General features: G+C 39.0%; 1 pseudogene across 1 annotated transcript; it reads left to right on the top strand.

The window, feature by feature from the left end:
* Positions 1–585: 585 nt before the first annotated feature.
* On the top strand, positions 586–2355 carry LOC143632515 (galactan beta-1,4-galactosyltransferase GALS3-like; annotated as a pseudogene). Its single transcript, XR_013153529.1, has 2 exons — positions 586–1721; positions 1903–2355. The product of XR_013153529.1 is annotated as a galactan beta-1,4-galactosyltransferase GALS3-like (transcript).
* The last annotated feature ends 7540 nt before the right edge of the window (positions 2356–9895 follow it).

Below are 9895 nucleotides of genomic sequence, written 5' to 3'. Positions count from 1 at the left end.
TTTTTTGTATAGTCCCAATACCATAACAAATTCAACCGATGCCAATCCAGTTTGTCTCGCTTTGATCATAAGTTGTATGTATATCAATGTTATTTTGGACGTTTATGGATTTATTTTTTTGATTCAGTGTCATTGCCATGTCAAAGTCAATGTGATCGACCGAATTCACAAAGGGTTTTGGGGTTGGATATGATCTATCAAATATTGATTTAAGTGTGGAGAAGGATCAGAAGATAGGTTGACCGAGTGGTACCGTTGCATCCGCGTCGTAACGGGACGTACTTACATCTAGTTTAAAGTAATCCATATGATACACTAGCTAAAAACTAATTTACTATAACTCGTTACCAAATTTTAGCATCACGACATTCCTTCCAGATGTTACATTACCTAGATAATGGACAACTCTAGATTCCCCACTTCATGTTCACATACAAACACGCTGGCACTATGTGTAAATTATCAATACCACAAACACATGCACAAAGTTAAACAAATTATAAAACTAGTCATTATAAAAACACAAATAATAAAAAAGTGTCCAGAAATAATTAACATGCTTTCAGCTGTGTGCATCCATCCATATGATTCCATGGTGCTTGGGTGACACTCCTCTCTGTCTGAATCTTATTCCAAAAATGTCGAAAAATCACAAAATAATAATTATAAACCTAAGAAGATGTTCATCGGTGTTGTCTGGAATTGTGCTCCTGAGCTTAAATTAGTATTATCAACCCTTTTGTTTGTTTGTTTGTTGTATCATCATCACCCTGTTTCAATTAGATCTCCGAGACTGCACCTCCTTCCGCCCGCAGTCCTCCGAGCTTCTCGCCTCATCCCCACCACCTATTCAAGACAAGAAGCTCGAGAGAAACTTCAGCGGCTACGGCACCGCCGCCTACAATTTCGTACTCATGTCAGCGTACAGAGGCGGCGGTGACACGTTCGCCGTTGTTGGTTTATCTTCAAAACCGCTACACCTGTTCGCCAAACCGACTTACCTCTGCCAGTGGGTCCCGCACAGCAACGCCACTGTGGAGGACAATGGAAACGTCACCGCCGCGGGTTACAAGATCCTCCTAGACTGGGGATACGGCCGTGTGTACACCGTCGTGGTGGTGAACTGCACGTTCCCATTCCCAGTCGGGGAGGATGGTGCCGGTGGGCGGTTAGTTGTCCACGCTTCCACCGGGGACGCTAACCAGACACCATTGAAGCGTTAGTAGAAGCTCCAGGGAGGAGCTTTAACGCTTCACTATTCGAATCTCCGCCAAGATTCGAATACTTATACTGCGGGTCTCCTCTTTACGGGGACCTGAGCCCTCAACGAGTACGTGAATGGATAGCGTACCACGTGAACTTGTTCGGGGAGAGGTCGCATTTTGTGATATACGACGCGGGTGGTGTGCACCCGGAGGTGATGGCGGTTTTACGGCCGTGGATCGAAACGGGTTACCTTACCTGACGTTGCAGGATGTTAAGGAGGAGGAAAGATTTGATGGGTATTATCATAATCAGTTTCTGCTGGTGAATGATTGCTTGCATAGGCATAGATTCATGGCGAAATGGATGTTTTTCTTTGATGTGGATGAGTTTATATATGTTCCTAAAGAAACCACGATTAAAAACGTTACTGATTCGTTGTTGGGGTACACACAGTTCACCATTGAACAGAGAACCATGTCGAATAAGCTATGCTACCTTGATGATGATCCTGGCAGGTACGAATCATATACACTATCTATTTACTATTATGGATTTATCCATGTGAAAGTACCGTTATAACCGACCAATCCCTGTTAGTATATATATACCTTGTTACTACATAACGATGTTCAACTAAGAAAACATCCTGGTCCACATAAGGAAATACATAACTTGTGATTTAAAAAATAAATACAGGAAATTGGGGCTCGAGAAGATGGTGTACAGGGATACAAAGAGGGGAATCAGGCGAGACCGAAAATATGCGGTTCAACCTAGGAGCGTGTTCGCAACAGGCGTACACATGTCACAGAATCTAAAGGGGAGATCGACGCACAAGACCGATGGGAAGATAATGTACTACCACTACCATGGGACGATATCAGAGCGGCAAGAGCCGTGTAGACACATGGTGAACACGGCCGAAAAGAATATTGATGGAACACCGTATGTGGTGGATACCACCATGAGGGAGGCTGCCGGAGCCGTCAAGAGATTTGAACTCCGAACGATAGGTCCGGTGTTGCAAAATACTCATCAATGATGATACCACAAGTACATTCTATCATTTTTGTTTATTTTATAAATAATAATATAGGAAAAGTTACACGTTTTAATTTTGATTTTTGCAGTACATTTGTTTGTAATATTTATTCGATTGATTAATTTTTTTTAACCGGAGAACTTTTGGGATCCTACTGACATTCTCTAAAGCCATCATATAAATTGCAACTTATGCTAGTAATCTATTTTATAGTAGCAAACATGATATGCTAGTTAAGAATTGATTATATAAGTTGTGAAAAACATTTTTGTTAACTATGAATATGTTAAAACTTAAACGTGATATAAAGTTTAATTATATGCTAACGAAGCTTATCGAAACTTGTTTACTCGTAATGAAGTATAACATTTTTTTGGACGCAATTACATATGTCTCTCTACTAACTTCAATAATTACATATATTCTCAATCCCAAACATAAATTACATATATCCCAATCCCAAAACCTAATAATATCATATTTACCCATTTTCATTTATTATACTAAAAATAAATTACGTATAAACATCCTTTCATTTTTAACTAAACATAACAAGTAAATATAACATCTATATTTCATAATACAATTTGGATTTAATGAATTTCGTTATCTACTTTGACATACAACACCCAAAATCCATCTTCATCCTCAACTCATTTTCTTGAACATCGAGCCATACCCAAGATGGTCAAATTAATGTAAAGGGTTTGTCAAAGAAAAGACTTAGGTGCAGAAACAAATCATTTTTTTGACGAGTAAGCAGAGGGTGTTAAAGGGGTGGTGGTGGCGGCTTCAAGATTGGTTGGAGATGAGTCACAAGTTTCTTTTCTCTTTTTGGGCGGAAGGGATGAAGAGGTCGGAAACCTTGTCGGAATCGGAGGACGGTCAGCGACAATCACTGTAACTCGATGGTTGGTCGTAGGTCTCCTATTCTCTTTTCCGGTTGTCTCTTCTTCTCTACGCCGGTCACCGGTAAATGAAGGGTTGCTGGCTGGTGGAGGATCTGAAATCCGATGAGCCGTGAAGGATGAAAAAGGCAGTAGGTTTTTTTTTTTATGTTTGAAAGGATAGTTTTGTAATTTTAATAGTGAAGGGGATATATGTAATTTATGTTTAGAGGTTGGAAATATATGTAATTATTGAAGTTAGTTAGAGCATTCACAACAGCTCCTCTAAAATATTGTGTAACATCCCGGCTTAAGCGGAACGCTTGAGTGTAACGTACAGATTGCTCAAAACACATGTGACAATATTAAGTGACAATCTTATCATTAATTAATTTAAACGTCAAGTACACAAGTTTGGAGCAAGAAATACAAGGAAAATACAATAACAATTTAACAACTTGTCCATTTATTTAAAATACCCTAAGTTCTAATGTCTTCGTCATTTCATTCTCTAATAAGTGTACATGTAACATACATATAAAATAATGTCAACTAAATGAATAGTTGGTGAGTTCACACAAGTTTTGATACAAATACATAAAAACCATACAATTCCACGAAACTTGGTGTAGTAATAACGCAAGTAATGTCTTTTCCATTTGGTAACAACCAAATGTACTCGGATCGGGGGTCCCTATTCCACTCATAACATCGAGGTCCTGAGTGCATAGGGGGGGCGTATGATCATACTTATTGAGGAAACCATGAGCAAGTAGTCTTTAAGCAAGTAAGCAAATAAGCACATAAGTCCATGTAAAGAATTGTAGTTTGTAATAATAAATAACCGAAATTGAATTGTTGATAGGATATATATGCTACTCCCAAAATAGTTAAAAAGGGTAAAAATGGGGTGTGAGAAACTCACCTTTGAGATTGAAGACCACTTGAAATAATAACCGAAAGCGCGTTTAAGGAAATCGAAACTATTGAACCTCACAAACTATAATTAAAAAGGAAATACAAAATTTAAAGACTAACTATCGGGATTATAAAATTTAAATAATATTAGTTTCAGGAATTTATGCATTATTGTATGTAACATCCTACTTTTCGGTTATAATAATTAAATAAACTTCGTATATTTTATAGTGGGTCGTTATCGGTTTAGATAAATAGAATATGAGTTGGGCTAGTGTTGGATTAAATGGATATGGTTATGGACTTGGGTTATAAAAGAAAGAAGGAAAGACCATGGGCTTAAGCCCATGATCCCTAAATATATAAACCATAATCACCATTAAATCCCTCATTTCACACATATTCCATACACCACCAAAACACACACACTTAAGCTTTCTCTCTAGACTCTCCTTTTCTCTAGCCGAAACCAAGAAGGAAACCGAGCACCGACCCGAGGTAATACTAGTATGATGTTTTATTAGCTTAAACCCGTTAGATATAATCACGAAACGACGAGCCAACACCGTTAAACCGTTTAAGTCACGAGATCCGGGTGGAATCGAGTATACACCGAACCTATGATGAGCTTAGGGGTCACCCTAGCTCAGATCTGGATCAAACGAGACGAAAAACGGTGAAAAACGAGTTAAAACTCTTTTTCCGGCGAATCCGTGGTTTTCCGGCGGCTTTCCGAAAAGTTAATACGAGGAATATATGTCAGGGAATGTTCTGACATTCCCTGACCTAACCCTAGTTCGCTCAGGAGTAACTAACGAATTAGAAGTAATTCGCTAGCTGATTCGTCTAAGGGAATATAACGAACTAGCTTCAGTTCGTTAAGGGAAAAGATAGCGAATTACCCTTGATTCGCTATAGTTAAAAGATAACGAATTAGATGGACCGATTCGTTACCTGGACTGGTTCGCTATGGAATGATTCGTTTAATAACCAGTTCGTTAAAGGGTTCAATTCGCTACATGGACCAGTTCGCTAAGATAGGTCAATTCGTTAAAAGTAATGTAACGAACTAGAAGTTTAACAAAAGGACAAAATGGTCCCTGGACATAGAAAAAAATGAATTAATTACAAGAAAGCCCTTGAACTTTTTAAGTTAGCAAATTAATTAATGATTCAAAATTCTAATGGAAAATGTGATAAGAAAGTTAATGGAAATAAAATTTTTCCAAGCTGACCTGGCAGCTCGACCCCAGCCAAGGGCTTTGCCCCTTGGACCCTGCTAGGGGCTGCCGCCCCTAGACCCCGCTGCCAGGGGCGCTGCCCCCGGACCCCCGTTCGTTGTGGGTTATGAATAAACTAGAAACGTGATATAGATAGTGATAGTAAATTGATATGTGTAATTGTTATACAGTTAGTCGGGCACAACTCAAGAAAGGAATAACTATAAACGGTGAACGTAACCGCATTCAGGTGAGTTTCTAGCCCCATTCCTTGTTATGTTTAGGGGCTGTGTGCATACTCGATGTGATTAGTTAATACGCTTATCCTAAGTGATAAGTGTATGCCATATATGTATTATGTGAAATGTATGAATTCTTGTCGGTGCATGAACGATCTTCGGAATTGCATGTACTGCCAGGAAATGGTTGATGTTATATGTATGTTGTAAGATGAAGAATGAATGATGTATGTATGTGCGAAACTTACAATTATGTATATAGAAAGTATGTTAAGGAAGTATGGAAGAAAGGGTACCGGACCCTAATAATATCCGAGGATGGAGGGTGACCGGACCCTAATAATATCCGAGGATGGAGGGTACCGGACCCTAATAATATCCGAGGATTAAGGGTGACCGGACTCTAATAATATCCGAGGATGGAGGGTACCGGATGTCACACCCTCAAAATCCACTAACGGAGTTTTACCGTCAGAGGGTGTGAACTAACAGGATCGGAATCATTAGTTATAATCAAACCATAAAAACGTTTAAATGAAAATAAGTGCGGAAGCGTAAAACCATAGAAACCGATGTTGCGTCACGCAGGACGACTTAAAAACCCAATGATAACAGTTTAAAATAAGTTTGCATAATTAAAAGTGTTTCAAGCAATGCATGTTCCTAAACCGCGCGCCCGCCTCGGCTACCTGAGAATAACATACTAAAAGTGTCAACACAAGGTTAGTGAGTTCACAGTTTATATAAAATAAAGCGTTTAGCGTTTGCATTCAGCGTTTTGCGTTACAGCGTTTTGCGTTACAGCGTTTTGCGTTACCAGATAGTGTTATGTCAATTATATATCTATTGGTAGCTAGCCAATAAAACAAGTATCACTAAGTGTTCGACACCGAAGCTGACTGTTTATCATTTGCCTTGCCACCAGGTCATCCAGACCATGGTATGTGTTTAGCCAAGATTACACCCACTCGACCTCCAGTCGAGTTTAGCGTTGGGTGGGGTTTGTCAAACCCAGTAGTACTACTCAACAATGACTCGCTATTATCCAATATTAAACGGTTCGATGTGAATGAAGGACTTTAGTTATTGCGTTTGCCACTTAGTCTTTACAAGTGATATATAATCTATATTAACAAAATCTTAAATGCGTTTTCGGAGTATGTTATCTCCCCCAAGTGAAAAGCGTTTAAAAAGTTTAAAAGGGGAAAGTGAAACTCACTGTTTGCGAAGAAATTCCCAAATTAAATCACCAAGATGCGCGTCACAGAAAAACTCTCTCTAGCGTTCTAAAACAACAAAGAGATTTTTCTAAGTGTCGGAATATTATCGAGTCTCTAGACCCGGCACATAATACCTATGCACATAACATGTTTCGTGTTTCGTTTGTGGATCGTGTGTGACTTTAACAAGTGTAGTTGTGATACATTACATGTGTAAGCAAGTATTTTCGTGTCATGTATTCATAAAGTACATCACTAGCAATTACTCCCCGTAAGGGCAATTTGGTCAACACATAACAATTAACTAGTCATTATTCCCCACGAGGGTAATTTGGTCAAATCATGACAATCAATTAGCAATTATTTCCCGCAAGGGCAATTTGGTCAAAACATAACAATTATATAGCAAGTATCATGTTTCATGCATTTTCACCAAATTCAGCAGCTAGTTTCACCGAGACAGAAATTCTACTTGAAAGATTGTACTATCTCACCGATCATAGCATCACAATTAATTTACCAAAAATCATCACAAAAGCATATATGTCTTAGGTTTCCAGAACATATTTTATTATATTTTTATTCCACATAGGTTTCTCACAATCATCAAATCATTACAGCAAACTCATAACAGTCAAATTCATGCGCAACAGAATGTTATTTGAAATTCCTGTTAAACGAAAAATCCAATAAATGCAAGACCACTTGGGTTAGGTTTCTAACTCAATAAGTCAACTTCCAGAAGTGGAACCAACCCAATAGGTCTCGTATTTCATGAGATATAACATTTACAAAACAACCTAACAGCAGGTCTAACAGCTCAGCTTTGCAAAACGTTTTTGTAAAATCATAAAAGTTAACTTTTACACGTCCAAAAATTGCAAATTTATATTCTTTAGAAACTATACTCAACCTAGTTTACTGTAGTATCAATAATCTCAACCAATTTTCACATTTACACTTCTTTACAGTCAATTAAACATCAATAACACAATCTGTCCAGAAACTGTTTGCATCCAAACTCAACATATTAACTATCTATGGACCGTCATGCATTCATATAACACTCTAGACTCCATAAACACTATCCATGCACATCAATTACACATTACATACATGATTAGGGTTTTTGTTTGAACTCAATTCAAAGACACAACAATTAACATGTAACAATATCCAATCTAGTTATCAAATCATCATCAAATCAACAACAATCATATTAATTTCATACACACATAGAATCGGCCATCTAGGGTTTTCAATTAACTCATTAAACGTCAAAATCAAGTATAAAGGATGCATAGGATAGTCGATTATACCTTCCTAGCACCTTAATCTTCAATCAAAAGCTTGAAATCCTAGTTGTATGTGTGTGTATAAGTGACGGCAGCCAAGGAGCCAAGGGGGGGGGGGGTTTCCGATCGGGATTTGTGTGGGGAGAATAAGAATAAGTTAGGGTTTATTATTATTATTATTATTATTATTATTTATAATACTACATGTTACACTTTGGCCCCTCCACTTCTAAGTATTACTTATCTAGCTTAAACTAACTTGTTTACATCTTGAGTTAGTGTTTATAACGATGTTATCACATAACACATAAGTCTAACACATAATTACTGTTTTGACGTTTTTTCGTTTATTCACCAATCGTTTGTGTCAACTCGTTTGCGTTTCGGTGCAATTCCCGAAAGACTACACATGTAGTAAGTGTTAAGCGTCATTTAAACCCTAGTTTAAATGTAATTAGGTGTGCGTTATAGATTTAATGATCTTAAGTTTGAATTGACGGAGTTGAGTTAACGGAGTTAACCTGAAATTGACGATTGTCACATCATTCCCATGTTAAAGAATTTTCGTCCCGAAAATTTGAGTCAAGTCGTGATGAGTGTCTGAAAAAGTAAGAAAAATTTTCAGTTTGTCATATCATCCCCTAGTAGAAAGAAATTTCGTCCCGAAATTTAATTCATACCTCCGGTGATTTCTGACGGTTTGCCGGGTTTCGCGGTTTTCTGTGTTTGGTTAGCCCTTCAAAAAGGTGAGGATACTTTTTCATCATTTGATCCTCGCGTTCCCACGTGAACTCCGGTCCACCTCTCGAGTTCCAACGAACCTTAACGATTGGAATTTTGCTGTGCTTGAGCGTTTTGGTTTCCCAATCCAAAACCTCGACTGGTTCCTCAATGAAACGTAACTGTTCATCAACTTGCAGTTCCTCCAAAGGGACTACATGGGTTTCATCAGATAGGCATTTCTTCAAATTGGACACGTGGAATACATTGTGTACGCCACTGAGTTCCGTTGGTAGGTCCAGTCGGTACGCCACCGGACCAATGCGCTCAGTTATTCGATAGGGACCAACATATCGTGGGTTGAGTTTGTTTCGCTTACCAAAGCGAACCACACCTTTCCAAGGTGAGACTTTGAGTAACACTCGATCGTTCACTTGAAATTCGAGAGGTTTTCGGCGCTTGTCGGCGTAACTCTTTTGGCGATCTCGTGCTGCTGCCATGCGATTTCGGATTTGAACAATCTTTTCCGAAGTTTCGAGTACCAGTTCTGGACCAGTGATTTGGCTGTCACCACCTCTGCCCGGCAGAGTGGTGATCGACACTTCCGTCCGTACAGCGCTTCAAACGGCGCTGCTTTAATACTTGTGTGGTAGCTGTTATTATACGAAAACTCCACCAAAGGTAAGTGAGGTTCCCAACTTTTTCCGAAATCCAATACGCATGCACGCAACATATCCTCCAGGGTCTGAATAGTTCGTTCACTTTGCCCATCCGTCTGAGGATGGTATGCTGTGCTCATATCAAGACGGGTGCCTAGTGCGCTTTGCAGCGACTTCCAAAAGTGCGAAGTGAAACGGGAATCTCGATCTGAAATGATTGAGACAGGCACTCCGTGTCTAGACACTACTTCCTTCATGTAGACGCGAGTCAGTCTTTCCATTTTGTCCGATTCCTTAATCGCTAAGAAGTGTGCAGACTTAGTCAACCGGTCAACGATCACCCAGATGGTATCGCATCCCGTCGGTGTCTTAGGTAAACCCGTGATAAAATCCATTGAGATGTGTTCCCATTTCCACATTGGGAGTTCCGGTTGTTGCAGTAGACCAGATGGTTTATGGTATTCTATTTTGACTCTGGCACAAGTCAAG

This window comes from Bidens hawaiensis, unplaced genomic scaffold, assembly GCF_021521415.1.
Source record: "Bidens hawaiensis isolate Kalapana, Puna unplaced genomic scaffold, B.hawaiensis_p1.1 tig00006395_1, whole genome shotgun sequence".
NCBI classification, from domain to species: Eukaryota; Viridiplantae; Streptophyta; class Magnoliopsida; order Asterales; family Asteraceae; genus Bidens; species Bidens hawaiensis.
This window is presented reverse-complemented; position numbering and strand designations above follow the sequence as displayed.